Source organism: Heterocephalus glaber, unplaced genomic scaffold (genome assembly GCF_053883595.1).
Source record: "Heterocephalus glaber isolate CG9 unplaced genomic scaffold, H.glaber_assembly_v1.0 deba00001572, whole genome shotgun sequence".
NCBI classification, from domain to species: Eukaryota; Metazoa; Chordata; class Mammalia; order Rodentia; family Bathyergidae; genus Heterocephalus; species Heterocephalus glaber.
The window spans coordinates 8376636-8396143 of NW_028258357.1; the positions used below are offsets into that span (position 1 = coordinate 8376636).

Below are 19508 nucleotides of genomic sequence, written 5' to 3' on the forward strand. Positions count from 1 at the left end.
GAAGGGGAGGAAGATAAGAGGATGATTATTGCTTAATGGGTACAAAGTTTCTGTTTGGGATAATAATAAGGCTGGAAACAGTGAGGATGGCTATACAACACTGTCAAAGTATTCCATATGCTGAAACTTTGGGCACTGTTTTCCTCAATCCTCTTTGCCATTTTTTAGGAGGATGAAAACTTTCAAATTTCCTTCTGTGTAGCCTTAGTAATTCACCATTTGTTTAAATGTAATGAAAACAAACTCAGAGTCTACTATTATTCTTCTTAGGAACTGAGAACTGAACCTAGAGCCTTGTGCATTCTAGGCATGTGCTCTACCACTGAGCTACACCCCTAGCCCCAAACCACAGCTTTGTGCTCTCCTTCCACTAAGTGCACCTGCTCTTGGTCTCTGTTTGCTGTGCCGGCCGCTGTTCTAAGGGCCAGGACACAGTGTGGACACTGCCCTCCCAGCGCTCACACTCTATAGCCTTCAGCTGTTTGGGAACTTAACCTACTTTTCTCCTTCAGAGATTTATGAACTTCTATATTTTGTCATAATTTTGTTTTCTTATTTAGCCAATTATATTTATCCTGGAAAGCCATCCTGGTCTTTGAGGAGCTAAGCACTGTACCCCTGAATCTCCCACCTCTGTCGGGGCATTAAGCTAAGATACCTGAAGGAGAATGCCCTGTTAGGGGATGAAGCACCCATCAAATTCCACACCCTCAAAACAACCCATTACTATCACTTGGAATTACTCAACTCCACCTAACAAAGAAAAGCCAAAATTACACTGAAAATGCCCAGAAGAAAGCCTCCTGGCAATCACCGGTGAAAGAGCGAGTTGCTATGAATGGTATTTGACACTGCTCATTAGTCATACTCTGAAGCCTCCGTAGTCTACCTCCTGCGGGAATGGGGATAACAACATGCAGCCTCGTCTGCAAGGTTCCCAGCTCTGAACTGGTGACGAGGGCTGCAACGGGAGCAGTGCAAAGGTGAGCGCAGAGACACCAAGGCCTCGCCGGGAATACCTGTCTCAGGTCCGTGTGCATTTCAGACCACAGGCAACCACCTCGCTCACGGAAGCCAACACGTGGGTGCTCACAAGCCTCCATCCTCACCCCTGGTGAACAGTCCCTGCTCCAAGGACAAGCTCTTCTTTTCTCATTGCTCCTGCCCTGCCACAGTGACCTTTTATGCTATGCTACCACAGACAGCTGAGTCCATCTCAGCCTCCGTATCTCACTTCACTGTTATATGTTCAGTGCCATGCTTCTGAGGTAGGGCCTACAGGAACACAGCACACTGGTGCTTCTTCTGTAACCGGTTAGAGCCTGCATCTATGCATCTGCTGCTCGTCTACCGCCTGTCTTCTCCAGCAGACCCTACCATGTCTGCTCTTCTTGCCACTCCACCCCCGAAGCTAGCATCACGTCTGCTATTTGGCAGGACCTTGAACATCTTTGAAAATGTCAACTGCTTACATGCAAATTTCACTACTATTCTCCCAGATGGAAACCAAATTCTCTATCAGTTGGTTTTGTTTTAGGTACATAGCATTGGGTGGCTGAGGCAGGAGGAACTGCCAGTTCCAGGCCAGCCTGGACAACTTAGTCAGACCCTGTCTCAAAATAAAAAAGGGATGGGGATATACATCAGTGTTCCCTGGGATCAATCCCCAGTATCACACACACATACACACAGGCACACACACTCCACAACATACTTAAGTATGTACATACATGGCCACAATATTAGTATCATACTGTAATAATTTCCATTTGTTCATAGGAAAAGGTCCTAATTTAGATAACAAACCAATAATTGAACTCTGAAGGTTTGCAGTCAGGATGGCTGGTGAAGAAAGGACAATAAGAAAATGGGGGGAAAAAAAGAAGAAAGAAAACGGGGGAGGAGGAGAAGATTTAAGGCAATCTAAGAAATAAAAGAGCTCCGATATAGATAGCCTTCATAATCATTTCCTTGTTTGGGAGCAGAAAACAAACACATTACACTTGACATAAGGAGATGAATAAAAAAGTGGAATAGAATGTGTTGAGGGAAAAAAGGACCAGATTGTCATCCTGCAACATCTATCTGCTTTTCTGTCTCTCCAAAGTGTTGGCATCTGCGCATTAGCAGATTCTTTCCCACCAACCAACCCTGCCTTTGCATCTTGTCTGTACCAGGGAAGAATGAGAGAGACAGCTTAGGAAGTTTCAATGTGTCAATTTTTTTTTTCCCCCAGTACCTGGAATTGAACTCAAGACCTTGCACTTGCCAGGGAGGTGCAGTGCCACTGAGCTAAATCCCCGGCCCTCAATGTGTTTATCCTTGAAATTAAACACAAACTAATGTTTAAGAGTCTCAGCTAACAAAAGTCCAGCAAACGAGTCTACGTTACCTGCTGCTAGATTCACTCTTTTAGTAAATACTTCCTGCACAATGACATAGTACTAAACATTTACCATTGATAAATGTGAGTACAGTGTGATGCCTGCTTTCAAGGATTCTTTGTTGTGGGGACTGAACTATGACAGGGCAGGGACTAGATCCACCACAGAGCCTGAGACAGGTCTGGCATTGCTGAGTAAGGAAGGAACACAAGCAGACAAAAGACTGTTGGACTGCAAGAAGAACAAGTGCTTCAGTAGTTCATAAAAGCAAGAACTCATACCCTGTCCCCCTTTCTTATCTCACTTCTATTGCACATGCTTGAAGAACAGAGTGAATGGTAAACACTCTGGATTTGTTCAGCAAGCGAGTGCTTCATGTGGTAAGCATCAGTGCTACAGCAAGGGCACATAAGATACGGCACCTTCTTCCATGAAGCTTAAAATTCTCCAGGGAACCACTCTGCCCAAAGCATGCTAGGGTGATCACCACCCTACGTTCTCCTTTGGACGAACCCATGATCATCATCTCAAATACAGGAAATGCAGCTTCGTCAAGGGCACAGAGTAAATCTGAATAGCTCAGAAATCCTTAGCTTCACAGGTTAAAAGCCTCACTTTCCATCCAAACAAATAAAATAGAGCAAAAATACAGGTTTGACTGACATCAGTCCAACAAAGTACTCTGAAAGTCACATGCTGCAGATAAATTATGCTTATCTAGTTCTTTAAATATCATGATTGATTTTAATCCATAAACCCTCATTTGTCACAATTTTTAAAAAATATGTTTCAATGAGTACATAGCAATTATACATATATATGGGGAACAGGGTGACATTTCAATACAGGCATAGAATGTGTAATTATCAGATCACAGCAATAGATGTATCTATCTTGTGAAGCAAGAATGAATTCTTTTCATTCATTGAAAGTTTTGGTAGTGTCAAACACATTTCTATTAGGAAATTAACTGGTCAATAATACAATCAAGATTCATACATCTATAGCCATAGCAATCCTAAGCAACAAGAGCAAACCAGAAGGTACTACAACCCTGGATTTCAAGTATAAAGCCACAGTGATTAAAAAAAAAAAAAAGCAGCATGGCACTGACACAGAAACACACACATCGATCAAGGGAATAAGAACTGAGGATGCAGAAATAACCCCAGGCACCTTTAGCAATCAGATCTTTGACAAAGGGACCAAAAACATACTGGAGAAAAGGCAGTCTTTAACAAATGGTGCTGAGAAAACTAGTCATCGAATACAGAAGAATTAATCTAGATACATACCTCTCACCCTGTACTAAAATCAAATCAAAATCCACCAGCATCTAGATATAAAGACATAATGAGTATGCTGGAAGATAAAATAAGTAACACTCTTGAAGACACAGGTATAGGAAGAACATTCTGAAAAGAACCCCAGTCACACAGGAAATAATACCTGGTTATTGGTTATTGTTAAATAACCAAATGGGACCATATCAAATTAAAAAGCTTCTGCAGGGCTGGGGACTTAGCTCAGTGGTTCTGCTGCCTGTCTCGCAAGCTCAAGGTCCTGAGTTTGATCCCCGCTACCAAAAAAAAAAGCAAAAAAAGCCTTCTGCAAAGCAAAGGAAGCAACCAACACGGTGAAGAGACAACTTGCAGAATGGGAACATTTTTTTTGCCAGCTACTCCTTGGCAGAGAACTAACATCTAGAATATATAAAGAAGTCAAAAAAAGTTAGGCTCCCCCAATAATAAAAGATCAAATAAAAAATGGGCAGTTGAAATGAATACTTACCAAAGAAGAAGTAAAAATGGCTAATAAGTACATGAAAAAATGTTTGGCATCCTTGGCCACTGGAGAAATGCAAATTAAAACAACATGGAGATTCCACCTTACTCCTGAAAGAATGCCTATCATAGAGAACTCAAAAAACAACAAATGATATCTACCAAGGTTGTAAAGAGAAAGGAACACTTCTATGTTGGTAGAAATATAAACTATTACAACCATTATGGAAATCAGTATGAAGTTTCCTCAAAAAACTAAAAATACAAATTCTATTTGACTCACCTCTACTTCTTCTGGATATCTTCGAATTATAGATATCATATTATAGTGCTACATTCAAACCCATACTTATAGCAGCACAACTCACCATAGCTAAATCTTGGAAGTGGTCTATATGTACATCAATGGATGAATGGGTAAAGAAAATGTGGCATGTATACACAATGGAGTTACTACTCAGACATAAAGGATAAAATTTGAGTCATTTGTAGGAAAATGAATGTACCTTGAGACCATAATACTAAGTGAAAAACATCAGACAGAGCAGATTAAACATCACATAGTTTCTCTTACAATAGTCACCCCCCCCCCCATAAATACAGATACAATGTAGGAGATGGGTGGAGGGGCAGGGAGAGGGAAGTAAAAACGATAAGAGTGACATTTTTTTTGTACTACTTCCCCAGTACGAATGTACTTATTATGGATCTTGAGCAAATATATACTAATAAAAAATTATTAGAAAGAAAAGATTCACACATCTAAAACTATTATGATCTATATAATTAACATGGGAGCATTCAAGATACTGTGGTGATCCATGAAAGCTCATACACTATATTTATCCCTTTTCCTCCTCTCCTCTTCCTACCCTTCTCAATGACCCACTGCCAGGCTGGCAAGTAGAAGTTCATTCCTGGTATTACTTCACTCCTGCAGGACTGTGTGCCAGCAACAGAGTTCTTATCATTCCTCATTATGCACACAGTATATTTGTGTTCCCTAGTGCATTATGACGCCCTTGGAGCGTCAACTTTTTTCCTCGGGTGCCTACATAGTGTAGGAGACACACAAAAAATATTAGTAATCTGACAGTATCTGGACAGCAGCATAAACCCAAGGTTAAGCTGATGCCATTGTTTCCTGAAAATCACTATCCCGAATGCCTTCTCAGAGGCTTCATGATCATTTCTTGATTTTTAGCCACTAAAAGCATATCTGATGGCTTCCAGTGGGATGGCATGGAGATTTTTCTGACAAATGTGAATGTAAAAAGCATTTCACTTGTAAAGATAATGAGTGGCTTGAACTTCAGATATATCTCTGATAAACTCGTTAGAGTAAGTCAGTTTTTATTTACAACTAACATCTCTAGTTTTGATTTAATTTGTAAGTGGAGAATAAAACAGATAAAAGGCAGGAAAATATCCAAAAGTGATTTTGACCATTATTGAATATTCTAAAATAGACTTGGGATGCTCATTTTTCAGAGACAGTGTGAGAAAAATACAAATATCAGACCAGGAAATTCAACTGAATGCCCTTTTGTTCCTTCTACCCCTGACATTCTCAGATATTCATTCTCTCTCTCTCTCTCTCATATCAAAAGTCTTTTGTTACTTTTCAAAGGAAGAATCTATCATTTATTTTCAATGACAGTATTTAGAATAGGGTCTAGAAACCTCAATAATCTCTATATGGTTTCTAAGATAATGAAGACCATAGTATGTTTTTGTTTTTTTGGGTTTTTTGGTACTGGGGATCGAACTCAGGTCCTTGCACTTGCGCAGCAGGCAGTGAAACCATTGAGCTAAATCCCCAGTCCCAAGACCACAGTATATGTTCAAACAAAAAATTTTTATTTAGTACTTATGCCAGGCAAAATTCTAGGTGTCAGATATGAGAGTATATTACTTTCTTAATTTTGCTATAACAAATTGTCACAGAATTAATGATTTAAAACAATGCAAACTTATTATCTTACAAGGGTAAGTCAGAAGTCCAAAGTAAGTTTTATAGGGCTAAGATCAAAGCAGTGGTAGAGCTGCACTACTTGTTCAGGGTCTAGGATAAATCCTTTCCTTCTGCCCCTTAGGACTGTCCACATCTTTTGGCCCATGGCTGCTTCAGCCCTACCTCTGCTTCCACGGTGCTATTTCTTCTCTAATTTTCATGCCGCCCTCTTTCCCTTACAAGGACCCTTGTCATTACAAGAAGCCCACTCAGATAAGCCAGGATAATCTCTCCATCTCAACATCTTTGACTCAATCACATGTACCGAGCTTCTTTTGCCATGTAAGGAAACATATTCACAAACTCTAGAATGAGGACATGAACATCTTTGAGGGATCACTCACTGTTCATCCTACTTCAAGGAGTTAATAATCAAGAAAGCCTACTCAGGGTTTATTCCAGTATGCAAAGAAGAAAAAAAAAATATATATATATAATGTAATACCGGATAGGATATGGGTTGTGAAGGAATAAAGCCAGGGAAGGTGCTAAGCTGCACTATAACTACGCTCACTCATGATATAATTTTTAATGGAGAAAGGACAGAGAATAAACATTGGACATTTACTCTTAAGTTTGAGGGGCCTATTAGATTTCCAAAGGAGGAAAGTCACTAATGTAATTGCAAGTATACGATTCTAGGTTTCTGTGGAGGGGTTGGGGATACAGGAATAAATTTGGGAGATACTGGCATAAAGATCTTTGTTATATATCTTTTCGATACTTTCACTTTCAATTCTATTATCCTTTTACACTCAAATGTTCTGCATCTTTTTGTTTGAAAGCTTATAAAAGGTAACTTAACTATCTTTTGCTTTCCACTACACTTGAGGACACATCTGTCAATCCAGCATAACTTGAGAGGGAGTCCATCTTCATTCTACAGGTTTAAAAATCTTCTCTTTGTAGTCAGTATTATGCAGTTTAATTGTGAAATACTGCTATCTTTTTAAAAAATTTCACTTACTATCATTATTAGTTGTTCTTGGTTCTTTCTCAAATTAGCCTTTTAGAAGTTTCTCCTGTTTTTGCTTATATTCTTAATTCTTTTTTCTTTAAACATTTAAAAAGTATCAGAAATTCAGCTGAGTTGTCAAAGAGAGGGCTGAGCTATCAGGCAGAGTGGCCAATTAAAGATCGGCCTAAAACGGAAGAGTTAAGCCTTCATCATTGTCTGGGGTGACAGAACCAAGTCTAAAATTGGAGGAAGTTTCCATTCTCTGTTTATTTCCCCCAAGGGATGCATATAGGCAACAGCTTGAGGAACCCTGGAACAAAAGGCCTTGCCTTAGTCATTTTCTCCTCACTGAGACACAAGACCTGAAGCCCGCAACTTAAAAGAGGACAGGTTTATTTTGGTTCATTTTTCAGTCCACAGTTAGCTGTCTCTGTGGCAGGAAAGGCATGGTGGAAGGGTCTGACAGAGGAAAGCTGCTCACCTCATGGTGTCCAGGAAGCAAAGGTAGAGGCAAGGAGCCAGGGAGGGAGATACGGGTCTGTGATTGCTCAAGGAGGAGCCAAATAAGAGGGAGCTGCAAAGACTCGAGAGGGCGGGAGGGGGAGTTGAAAAGATGGGCGGTGGGCCTCGGGGGTCCAGGGCTGTAGCCCAGAAGCCAAGTGAGGAAAGTTTCCAGGAGGAAGGAGGGACCGGGTGCTGCAGAGAGCCTCTATGGGAGTCTCAGTAACCATGACACCTGGAGGGCGAGACAGAAGCTTGATGCCCGTGAGTTCTGAAGAACAGAAGGCGAAGAAGTGATGTGAGTGAATCTAAGCTACTCTGGCAAGAAGACTTTTGCAATAAAAGAGAGAAGAATACTAAGCAGCTGGATAGGGATGAAGAGTCAAAAAAAGGTTTTGTTTTTAAAGACAGGAAATACATCACAAATATGAGCTGATGGAAAATACCAAGCAGAGAGAGCGCACTCATAACCCAAGAGTGACGGCATAACTGCTTGCTATATGGGCTAGGCAGGGAGTGGCTGAGCAACTCAGAGCTCTGTAGAAATAAACTGGAAACTAGTCAGCATGGCTGTCTAGTCAAATTCAGGTTCTTTAAAAATTTTTTAGCAGTTTTTAATGAATGTTGTATATAAGATCCATTTATTCCTGCATTTTCTCAATTCCTTCTTTCTTATATTTGCCCTTTTTCTTTTCTACTAGGTGAGATTTGGCTTTCTGTTCAGCATCTTTTTTTGTGTGGTCTCTGTATCATTTTAGCCTGGCTATGACCACCTTGCCGGGGTGAGTTCCCACACGGACACTTGTGCCATCTACCTTTTCCTGTAGTACCCATTTGGTGTGGATTCCATACTTCTTCCTGGAAACCTGCATTACTTTGCCAATCTGCTGCTTCATAGTATCCTCACACAACCTGAGTCTCATCATCCTCTCGAATGGGTACAGATCAAATGGAAAGAGGGGAGGTACAATTTTCCTGCGAATGTGGGAAGGTGCATTGAGATGCCTTTTATGGCTCTTGCTTTTTGGTCTGAAGTCACTAAAGGATTGAACATCATTTGGCCACCGCAGTTTCTAATTTCAGCTCCTTGGGTGTAGGTGTAGCGTAGACAAACCAACAGACTTAACATAGGCTGGGTTTTTTCTGGGTGAGGACAATAGGGGATAAAAGGGACAAGATTGTGGCTGTAATGTTGGACCATACAATCTAAGTTCAGTCAAAGAGACAGGCAGCACGGACACACGGAATGGGCAGTGAGGAGGAAGATGCTTGATGGATGGGAGGCCTCTTCTGAGGCTGATGAATCATCCAAGTGGGAGGACTCGAGGAAGTGGTGGCCGAAGAGTAGGAGGCTTTAAGCTGAGTTTACTATCAGCACAAAGGATTCAGATGGTCACCGAGTTCATCTGGGAATCCTGCCAAAGAGGATGTTTGATTTTTCAAAAGTGACTGAATGTTGCTCTATGTTGATTCTTTTCCTACGGTCAAGAGTCAGTGTTGTCAGGAATAGATGGACTAACCAGGGAAACAGAAGAAAGAGCTACAGCATTCCCAGATGGGGTTGTCACAGGACCACTGCATAGAATTAATTCATTCTCCATTTCTGAAAGTTTTAGAAATGTAGGGTGTTGATTCTAAAGGAGATAATCACATCACTTCTTTTATACATGCACAGTGTATCACGTATTTCTGAAAGAACATACTCATCTGATGAAGTCTGACTGATTCCAGAATAAAACCAGAGAATGTCATGTGAAATTTTTGTCTTCAAAACTAAATTTACAGAGCTGAAAAAAGTCTTGTTTGTCCCTCATGAGCCATCAATTTTTCTCAAAAACAAATTTAAAAATGCCTTCAAGCTTTGCACATAAGGTTTTATAAAGAGTTTGATTCTTCTTCTTCCAATCATATTTACAAATTTAAAATTCCTTTCCTTTTTAAAAAAATTTTGTCTTTTTGAGACCGAGTCTCACTTTGTGGCCTGAGTTGGCCTTGAACTCACTAGGTACTCCAGGCTGGTGTCAAACTCACAGCCTCCTGAGTGCTGGGGTTTCAGGTGTGCATCACCATGCCCAGTTGAAATTTTATTTTTAATACAAGACTTGAAAAACACACTCCAATGATGCTATCAATTAGAATATCCAAATGATTAATTTAGTCCTCTTGGAAATGATAGCTGAAGCCAAAAACTTACTATCAACATTGTCTTTAATCTTTATTCTCATTTTTATGGAAGTCATTAATAGGTATCATACAACTAGGACAAATATACAAAAATGTCCTCCTACTTTTACTTATTATATGATTAAGAAAACCAAGTTATCAATTCTTTAAAGGAAAATCTATCTCCTGATGTCCTTCGCTATACTAGACAAACCTTAACGATCAAAGTACTAACTACACCTGTGGAGGGCAGGGAGGAACAGTGACGCAGTAGTGACACAGACAGAGCGCTGTCTTTTCTGAGTTAGTCTGGAACTAAAGTGGATGCAGGTACCTGCTATTTTCAACATTCTGGGCAAATATCACACCACAAAGTTTCCTGTAAATTCAAAACGGAAAATAAACAGCCATTACTTCTTTTGTCAACCTTATTATTGTACCTCAAAGGGCAATCAGGGTGAGACAGTGATCCTTTTTATCTGTTTTACATAGCATCCAACAAGAGTCATTTATATAGCATGTGAAATGTCTAGGGCAAAAAGTTACCATCCACTTTGTTTTTTGTTTTGGTACCAGGGATTGAACTCGGGACCTTGCACTTGTGAGGCAGGCAGTGGAACCACTGAGCTAAATCCCTGGCCCTTGGCCCTCTTCACTGTTTTAAAAGGGTTTGTGGGACTTAGCTTAGTGGTAGAGGGCTGGCCTAGAATGCATGAGGTCCTGGGTTTGAGCCCCAGCACTACAAGAAATAAATAAGAATACAAAGGTCTCTGTGTTGTGTGAGAATCTAAATTCTAAGGTAGGCAATATCTATTATAAAATGACATTTTAAAAAGTGGTAATTTATGTTCAAGTAGGTATTACTTCTTGGAAAAACTAGGCATTTGATCCGGAAAGCCAAATTTGGTTTAGCTTTACATACATCATATCTCAGAAAAGCCATCTAAAGGCTTGGCATGGTGGTGCACACCTGTAGCCCAGCACTCAGGAGGCTGAGGCAGGAGGATCACTGTGAGTTTGAGGCCACCCTGGGCTACATATTGAGTTCAAGGCCAGCCTGAACTACAAAGTGAGACCCTTCTCAGACTCCTCACCTGCCCCTTGCCAAAAAAAAGAACAGAAAAGCCATCTACTCACCTTTCAGAACGCTGCCCCCTTTCTGCATGCATAACAGCAATCAAGTGAAATTAACACACAAGTAAGAAAGGCAACCTCATCGCCACACTGAAGTTTCTGAATGAGTTAGTAATCCTTGTCTTCTTATCTAATGGATAACAACTGATTTTTCAAAAGCTCCAAGCATGCTTTTAGAAATTCAATGAAAAGGTATAAAGTAACAAAGCAGGCTTCTTCCTCTATCTTAAGTCAAATGTAACCCACCCCTCTCTGATCTATATTCTTTCCTTTCCCCCTTAATGGATACCACCATGCTGACTATGGTATGTATCATTCCATAAGTCGTATCTCTTTCCTTTCATTACACATGTAGACATTCCTAAGCAATTGTATTGTTTTTGCATGTTTTAGAACTTTACACAAAATAGTATTATTTTCTATTGACCAACACTCTTAGATTTGTCCATGGTGATACATGTAATTTAGTTCCCTTATCTGTACTGCCAAATAGTTTTCCACTGGCTATTCCACAATTGATCTACCCCTTCTACTGTTATGTAGCAATGACTGCCTCAGTGAGCATTCTTGGATACAAGTATGAGATTTTTCTCCACAGTGGAATAATTAAGTCACAGTTTTGAGCCAGATGCTATTCAAAATGGTGGAATCAGCTTACTTTTCTACTAGCAGAAGTCTCTCTTTTACCCACAAAGTGACTGTCACCAATACCGGACTGTTAGACACACTAGATTTTGCCAAAATTATAGGCAGAAAACCGTACCTCATGGTTTTAATTTCATTGTCTGTTTCTTTGATTATTGGTAACCGGAGCATGTTTTATATATGTGTATCAAGGATTTTCTTTTTTGTTGGTACTGGGGATCGAACTCTGGTCCTTGCCCATGTGCAGAAGGCGGCGAAACCACTGAGCTAAACCCCTGGCCCTATGAAGGATTTTCTATACATAGCCTACTTAAATCCTTTGCCCACTTTTTAATTGGTCTATTTCTTGTTTCTTTAAATTTATATTTAATATTTATTCTGGATATTGGTACTTGGTTCTTTATATGTATGATACATTTCCTTCTGTGGTTTGTCTTTACTTTTATTCTATGAGTTTTCCTGATTTTCAAAAGTTATTTGTAATGTAACCAAATATAGCAAACATTTCCTTTATGAATTATTTTATTTTTATTAAGGAAATCCTTACATATCTATCCAGAATACCTAAATGTATTCTTCTGTGTTCTTTTAGAGACTTTCAAGTATTGCTTTCACATGAAATCTTTAACCCATCTGGTACTAATTGTGGTTAACAGACGATAACTGCATTTTATTTTTTCATATAGTTGATTTTCCTAGCAACATTTGTAGGCCAGTTCACTTAGTGACCATTCATCTTCACAGATCGACAAAGCCAAGTCCATCATATAATGATTAACCACATTGGTGTTTATACTTTCCACCATTAATTCTTCATTTCTCCCTGTAATAATACCATGCATAGACCTTAAGGAGTCTTCAATCCTCACATAATTATCTGATTATTTTTGGCCCTTTCTCTATCTAACCTTTATAATTAACTTTTAAGTTTCATTACAATCTTACTCAGCTGGAATTCACTTTGCCTCTAATTTGTAGATTTGAAGAGAAATGAAATCTTTACGGTATTGAACCTATCTACAAACACAGTATTCCAAAAATCATTGACCACTTTATAAATTTCATGTTTATTCTAACACAGAGGTTACTGTAGTATTCTTTGTATCATTTCAATTTTAATGCGTGCTGCAAAACACACACATACCATAACCACCACCACTTTTATATCCCAACAATGCACTGTATATAAAGCCAACCAAATGAAGTTCAAACTATGTCCTCGAATAATCATCCTTATTTTTATGACACATAAAGTTATCACAGAATCATTATTAGAATGCATTTTTGAAAAAATATTTATCAGGTTTCCTTATTCTCTGAGTTAAATGATACTGTCCCTTGGCCTTTCTTACAGTTCTTATTTTTTAATTCCTTAAAACTTTTGAAGTGCCAAATTCAACAGAAATGAGCTATGTGTTAAAAGTCATGAGACAAGTTTTAAAAATTATACAGAGAAAGTAAAAAACGTTTTTGCTCATTTGCATAAGGGTTCAGCTTCCTTACTGTGTTTAAAACTATGAAGAGGCAATTTTAAGGCAGGAATTCATTCATTTAACAGAGATACATTCAAAACCTGGCAAGCTATAGAGATTATCTTTTAAAGGACAAATATTGTATTTACTTATTCTATTCATTATTCAGCATAATGTGAATATTCTAGTAGGATTAATGATAACTGTGTTCATAGAGTAACAGTAATGTTTATTCATGGCTAGGCATTGAGACTCATTCTATTTATTATTCATTAAATAATTTAAAAATCAGAGAGTGAAAGCCTCTTATGTAGACTCAATATACAAAGCATGTATTATATTCATTGATTTTAACTTGCATTTGCAAAACAATAGTCTTTTCTCATTGTCTCTAAGTAGATGCAATCCACCCCTCCTCTATATCTCTTAATAATTCAATTTTGCCTCTTAAGGCAAAATTTTTGCTTGTATTCCTGCTATTTGTGATATCACATAATTATCTGTGATATTATATGATATGGTAGTTATATAAATGGGACACTGAGCTATGAAGACTTCATTTTATTTATTTATGAAAATTTATTGGGGAATACAAATGGGGACGAGGAATGGAGAAAAAGAATAGCTCCTGAGAGATAGGAGGGGTCCCGATGGGTTGCCCCAGACTCAGTTTTAAACCTTTCTTCTCTGCATAAACTGTATGACCTCTCTAAGTCTTACTCATCTGTGAAATGGAGATACTGGGCTACAGTATAGGGCTGTTTTAAGACTGAAGGTAAAGATTTAATCTGTAGCTCGTATTAAATTATCTGCCATCATCAGTATTGTACAATGTCCTCTTCTTCCTCACTAAATTCAAAACTGTACCCTTCTAGCAGGCAGAAGCCAGAGGTTACCTTCTTTCAGACAGCTGACAACACACGAAGTACATCTTGTGTAAGGCATACGAGTCATTCGTAAAATGTCTTGAATTAAAGATATTTCTTTACTTATTATGTTCCAAATTATTTCTCTTTCCTATCCATATGCCCAGTTTTCCATTTAAATGATAAGCTTTCTAAAGGCAAGTTAGAGTTCAATAAATAAATGAATGAGCCATACTAAATGAATTTTAACCAAGTCATAAATGAATAACGTATATGATGAGTTTATTTAAAGTAAAAATCACTGTTCAATCCCCTATTAAGAGATTTTCAGAAGTAGTTTTAAAAAGAAAAAAGGTTTCCACTTTCAGACAACTGATTGAAAATGTATATAATATCTTTAAAAAGTAAAAAATACCCAGCAGGCAAAATTCTGATATCTATTTAAAACTTTTGGCCCCATCATGTTAGTGCATGAAAAATGATTTACTAACAATCTAAAATCTCTTAGATCTATGAACTTCATCTCAAATGTTTAACCTTTTAATGAAGACTAAAGATTATATACAACTAAAGATTATATACACATCTCAAAAACTATGGCATAAAAGTCTCTACAAAGAATAGCTTTTCTTTTCTTCTCGTTTTTTTGAGACAAGGTCTCCCTATGTAGTTCTGGCTGGCCTTGAGCGCACTACGGAGCTCATTATTCTCCTGCCTCAGCCTCCTGAGTCCTGGGATTACAGGCATGCGCCACCATGCCCAGCTAAGAATAGCATTCTTAAATGGCTTATAAGTAGAGTAGTGTAACAAATATTTATCATAAATAACGGAACATATGCTATGATAATACTATGCTGTTTGTTTGAGAGAGATGGCATATTTTACCTCCATACATTTTTGTGTATAAAAGGCGGTGGGTGTTTTCCTCCCTTCTTATTTTGCTAGTAAAAGAAATTCAGAGACTAAAAGACAATAAAAATAACAACTGTTTATAAAAAATACTTTTTCTTAATTACCATGGGAAAAATAGCACAGAAAAATAACATTTGAATACTGACATAAAACTCAAAGGATACTTTCACTGATGTCATTAGTCAAGAGAATATGAACTTGAAAGTTATGGAGTCATGACAATTTATCTTCACTCAACACTTGTGCACACATGCAAATACACAGAGAGATGAGTGAGCAGGAAGTTCTTTGGTTTTTTCTGGTACCTGGGAATGAACTCTGGACCTTGTGCTTGGGAGGCAGGTGGCGGAACCACTGAGCTAAATCCCTGGCCCGGCAGGAAGTTCTTAAAGCAAACTCCTGATACCAGGAAAATGTCTACTGTACATAGCTATTAAACAAAATGTTTTTTCTATTTCATATTTAAGTTCCAGAATTTACCAAATAACCAATATTACTCAAATAAATGGTTTCTAATAATTCTTCCTAATGAATGATATGCAAGGAATGCAAATGATCTGCTTATCATAATCTTTATCACCTTTTCTATGGAACCACCATGTAGAGATCACTGTTTTGGACCTTGTGGTTTGATTGCTCAATTAAATGTTCTCAAATCTGTATTTCTAGACTGGATGCTCCATACCCAAGCCCCGTCCCTTCCTGCCTTGATAAACGGTGTCATTATCTGGCACCAGCTCCACACTTGGGAACTCTTCTAGACTCTGCCCTCCCCACCTACTTCCCATCAGTAAATGTAACTTATGGACTTTCTCTTCTGTATTTCACGAGTCAGTCTCTTCCTCATTCCCTATGTTATCACTGGATCGCTTCTTCACTTGCCTCCATGATCCGTACCTCCAGTCTCAGCTCCCTTCAGCCCCTTCTGTTTCACTAGAGAAATTGTCCTTTTTTCATTTTTTTTCCCCCTCCTGGTACCAGGGATCGAACTCACGACCTTGAATTTGCCAGGCCGGCAAGGCTCCACTGAGCTACATCCCTGGCCCCCCTAGAGTAACTGTTCTTAAACTTGAATCCCCTCTTCCCTCTCCTGGTTTGAAGGCCTCCACAGGTTTCGCCAAAGTCAATAAATTTTTCCTACTCTTACAAAAAAAAAAGGACATCTTCGAATGACATTTAAGGTATTTACCATTCATTCGCACCTCTCTCCCTGGAGTCCACCCACGGCTGTGGCCAACAGGAAATGTCCCATGCTCAGAATTCAGTCCTCTCTGAAGCCTTCTTACTTTTGTACTTGCTAAACTCTATCCTGTTCCCCATACTACCAGGCAAATTTTTAAAAGAATCAGCTTATGTGCCAGTGACTTCTAGAACACTCTTCTTTATACTTTTTTGACCCCACCCTAATTCTCCAGGGCTCAGGAATGGATGCCCACCCCCAGTCAGCCACACGTCAAACGCACCACACCTTCTCTTTATTTAACTACTCCACTAATCACTCTCATGGCAATTTAGGCACAATCACTATTGTTAGACTTAGTCTTTCCTTTGTACCTTTCTATTCTTTAATATTAACAGGTACTCAACAAATGTACTAAATAAAAGAACAGCTCTATTCTAGCTGACTCTTTTGCTCACATCCCTTCTTCCTCCACTCCCTCTTCAACCCACTTTATCCTGGTATATATCTGTATCATACCATCATAATGATATAGGGGGAACAGATGGAACTCCCAAACCCACCAGATATTCGAAATGCGAGTTTGTGTTCTCTAAAATCGAAGAATGAATTCTAGGAACAACAGAGGTTAAGAGTAGGAAAAATTTATTGGGAGAAAGAAAGCTTCTACCTAAGAGAGACAGAAGGGGGACTGGAAAGGGGGTTGCCCACCCACTCCAAGTTTCAGAGATGTTTTATACAGCAAAGCCATGTGGTGAGGTGGGTACAAAGTGGGACAAAACTGTAAGACCCGATGGAAATTTACAAGGTGGGCATGAGGTGGGACAAAACCATGATCGACCAATAAGATTACAAGTACGGTCACCCAGGTAATAGTGATTAAATGGCGGTCAAATGGGGGAGCAAGTCACAAGTCACGTAGTAAGCACACAAGGATTTTTAGTAAGAATGAGGGTCAGGGATATTTTCTGGATAGACTGGGTGAAGACCTAGACCCCCAACCCAGGTGACTGATACCTATTTAAAATATCAATCACTGCTATTTATCCCCAGGGGAGACACAAGGGTGTGCAGTTTCTCTCTTTTTACAATTCTGGCCTTCAGTGAAGGTGTCTTGATTGTCCTCCATGTTGCCTCCTCCTGAGCTGGCCCTAACTTCACACAAGATATCTAACTTACCTATCTGCAATAATAAGATCTCTTCGAAAAGTCACCAATAGTTTGTACTAAACTCAACAAACATTTTTCCATCTTGAGTTTCAGCCATGCTTTTACCATCTCTTAAAAAGCTCCTCCTCCCTTGGCTGCCACAACCACCTCGATCTGGCTTCGGTTTCCTCCCAGGCCTCCTCTGTCTCCTTCACAGGCTTACCTTCTTGTATCAGATCATTTTACTGAAATTCCTCAAGGCCCAGTCCTATTATGTTTAAAATTTTCTGAAATTAACATACCTATTTTTAGTTGACAGATGGTAGTTGTACATATTCATAGGTACAGTGTACATTTTGGTGTATGTACACTATGTGTAATACGGGTCAGGGTAACTATCTGTGAAGACAAATATCACTTATTTGTGTTGCTGAACCCTGTTTTCAGTCTGTACTCCCAGGCTATTTTATTTAAGCCTGGTGGTTCAATTACCACATACACGTACAATACTCACACATTCTTATTTTCACTCAAGATCTTTCCTTTAATCTCCAGATATGTGTATACTGTTGGAAATCTGCCATGTACTCTTCTTGGATGTTTAAAAGACACTTCAAACTCAAATATCCATAATGGAACTGGTAATTCAAAACTTGATCCTTTCAGAAAACCCCTACCTTAACGAGTGGCTTATCACTGTATAAGCTTGAAATTCAAGAATTATCCTTGACAACACCCGCTCTCCCCCTACTCACTACAAATTTTATCAATTGTATTACTAATGTACATCCCAAATGAATTGCAATCTGCAAAGAACAAACTGGGAAAAAGGTGTGGTGCCTGCCTATAAGCCCAGAACTCTGGAAGGCTGAGGCAGAAGAATCACAAGTGAGATCCTCACAATTTTAAAAAGAAAAGGGGTGGGGATGTAGCTCAGTGTGAAGGCCCTGGGTTCAGACCTGGCACACCACACACACACACACACACACACACACACACACACACGCCCACAGGCCTGGTCCCTTCTGTCCTCTGCAGGCGAGGCTCACAGTAACACCCTGCCCTACTCCAACCCCAGGCCCCACACCAAGCAGGGCAGCCTTTGCACCCAATGCCCCCTCTTTGAACTTCCCAGCACTACCAGCCCTCTCCCTTTAACTCCTATTGAAGTTCAGATCAGCATTTCTCACACTTTAATATGCAAGAAGCACCTGAAAGCATTTAAAACTGGGTTGAGTGGACTGGAAGACACAACACAGGTAAAAATGTAAATGTACAATTCTGTCCCTGTCATTCTCTAGTAGTATAACCTTGAGGAAAGATATTCACAAGACTTAGTTCTTTATCTATAAAAGCTGAAAATAATCACACAAATTGTTCATGAAATGATCAGCACAGTAGACATCACAGAATAAGTGATCAATAAATGGGAGCTACTAGTGCATGGTACTCTGATACTAAATGTCATTTACAATAAATTTATATAGGTAATATTAACCTTAGATAATGGACAGAGCAGGGCACAAGTTCATTTTATTGTACTTGAAGCTTCACATGGAAATGTCCAAGTGAACTATAAAATCTCCTTGAAAGTCCCACCTATGGCAACAAAATACAATACAAAATATAGAAACCTGGATTACATCATCAGTCCAAGAGACAAAGTTGTGAACACAGCACCCAGAGCTCTGAAACTATGCCAATTTTGAACTGAGGAATAATAACAGCAAGGGAGAGAAAGGCTGGAAAAGGTACCCTGGATTTTGCAAATAGTTACATAGTTGTCAAATCACCAAAAAAAACCCCCCAAAACCCCAAAACTGTAGGGAGCTTGGGCATGGCTTTGAGTCTTGCCCATAAGCTTTCCAACCCAGTAAGCTGAGGATATTTACTAAGAAAACAGCTGTTTAAAAATCAATGAAAAATAGGATGCACTGCATAAAAATCACACACAAAACCCGTTGTAAATTGATATTCTCATCTGCTCCACAAAGGAAACTGTACCAGCACCCACAAGAACTAACAGCAATAACAACACCAAAGGAAACCGCACACTCAATTCCTGCCACAAAGAGCATCCTCTTTTAAAAATGAACAAATAAAAAAGAAAAAATAGTCCTGGGCAGGGTTGAGGACCTAGCAATAGAAGAACAGTAACACGAAAGCCTAACAAGGGAGGTAAATCTATCATTCTGACTAGATTAAAGATATGAGAGATCAAACAATGTTCAGAGCAGGCAGCTATACCCACAGAGCCAGGCTTGTAATGAGCACGCCATGCAGCATACTTCCGGGACAATCAGTAAGAGATAAGTGCATCCTACACATAGTTCTTTTTATGAGGAT

General features: G+C 39.1%; 1 protein-coding gene and 1 pseudogene across 4 annotated transcripts in view; both read right to left on the minus strand.

Moving 5' to 3' along the window:
• Window positions 1-19508, minus strand: part of Poc1b (POC1 centriolar protein B) — a 94033-nt gene that overhangs the window by 7037 nt on the left and 67488 nt on the right. The window lies entirely within an intron of this gene.
• LOC110349209 (large ribosomal subunit protein uL24 pseudogene) overlaps window positions 1-19508 on the minus strand; it is a 30602-nt pseudogene continuing 11094 nt past the window's right edge. The window contains exon 1 of the transcript XR_015443515.1: window positions 1-19508. This exon is cut by the window's right edge and continues 11094 nt beyond it. The product of XR_015443515.1 is annotated as a large ribosomal subunit protein uL24 pseudogene (transcript).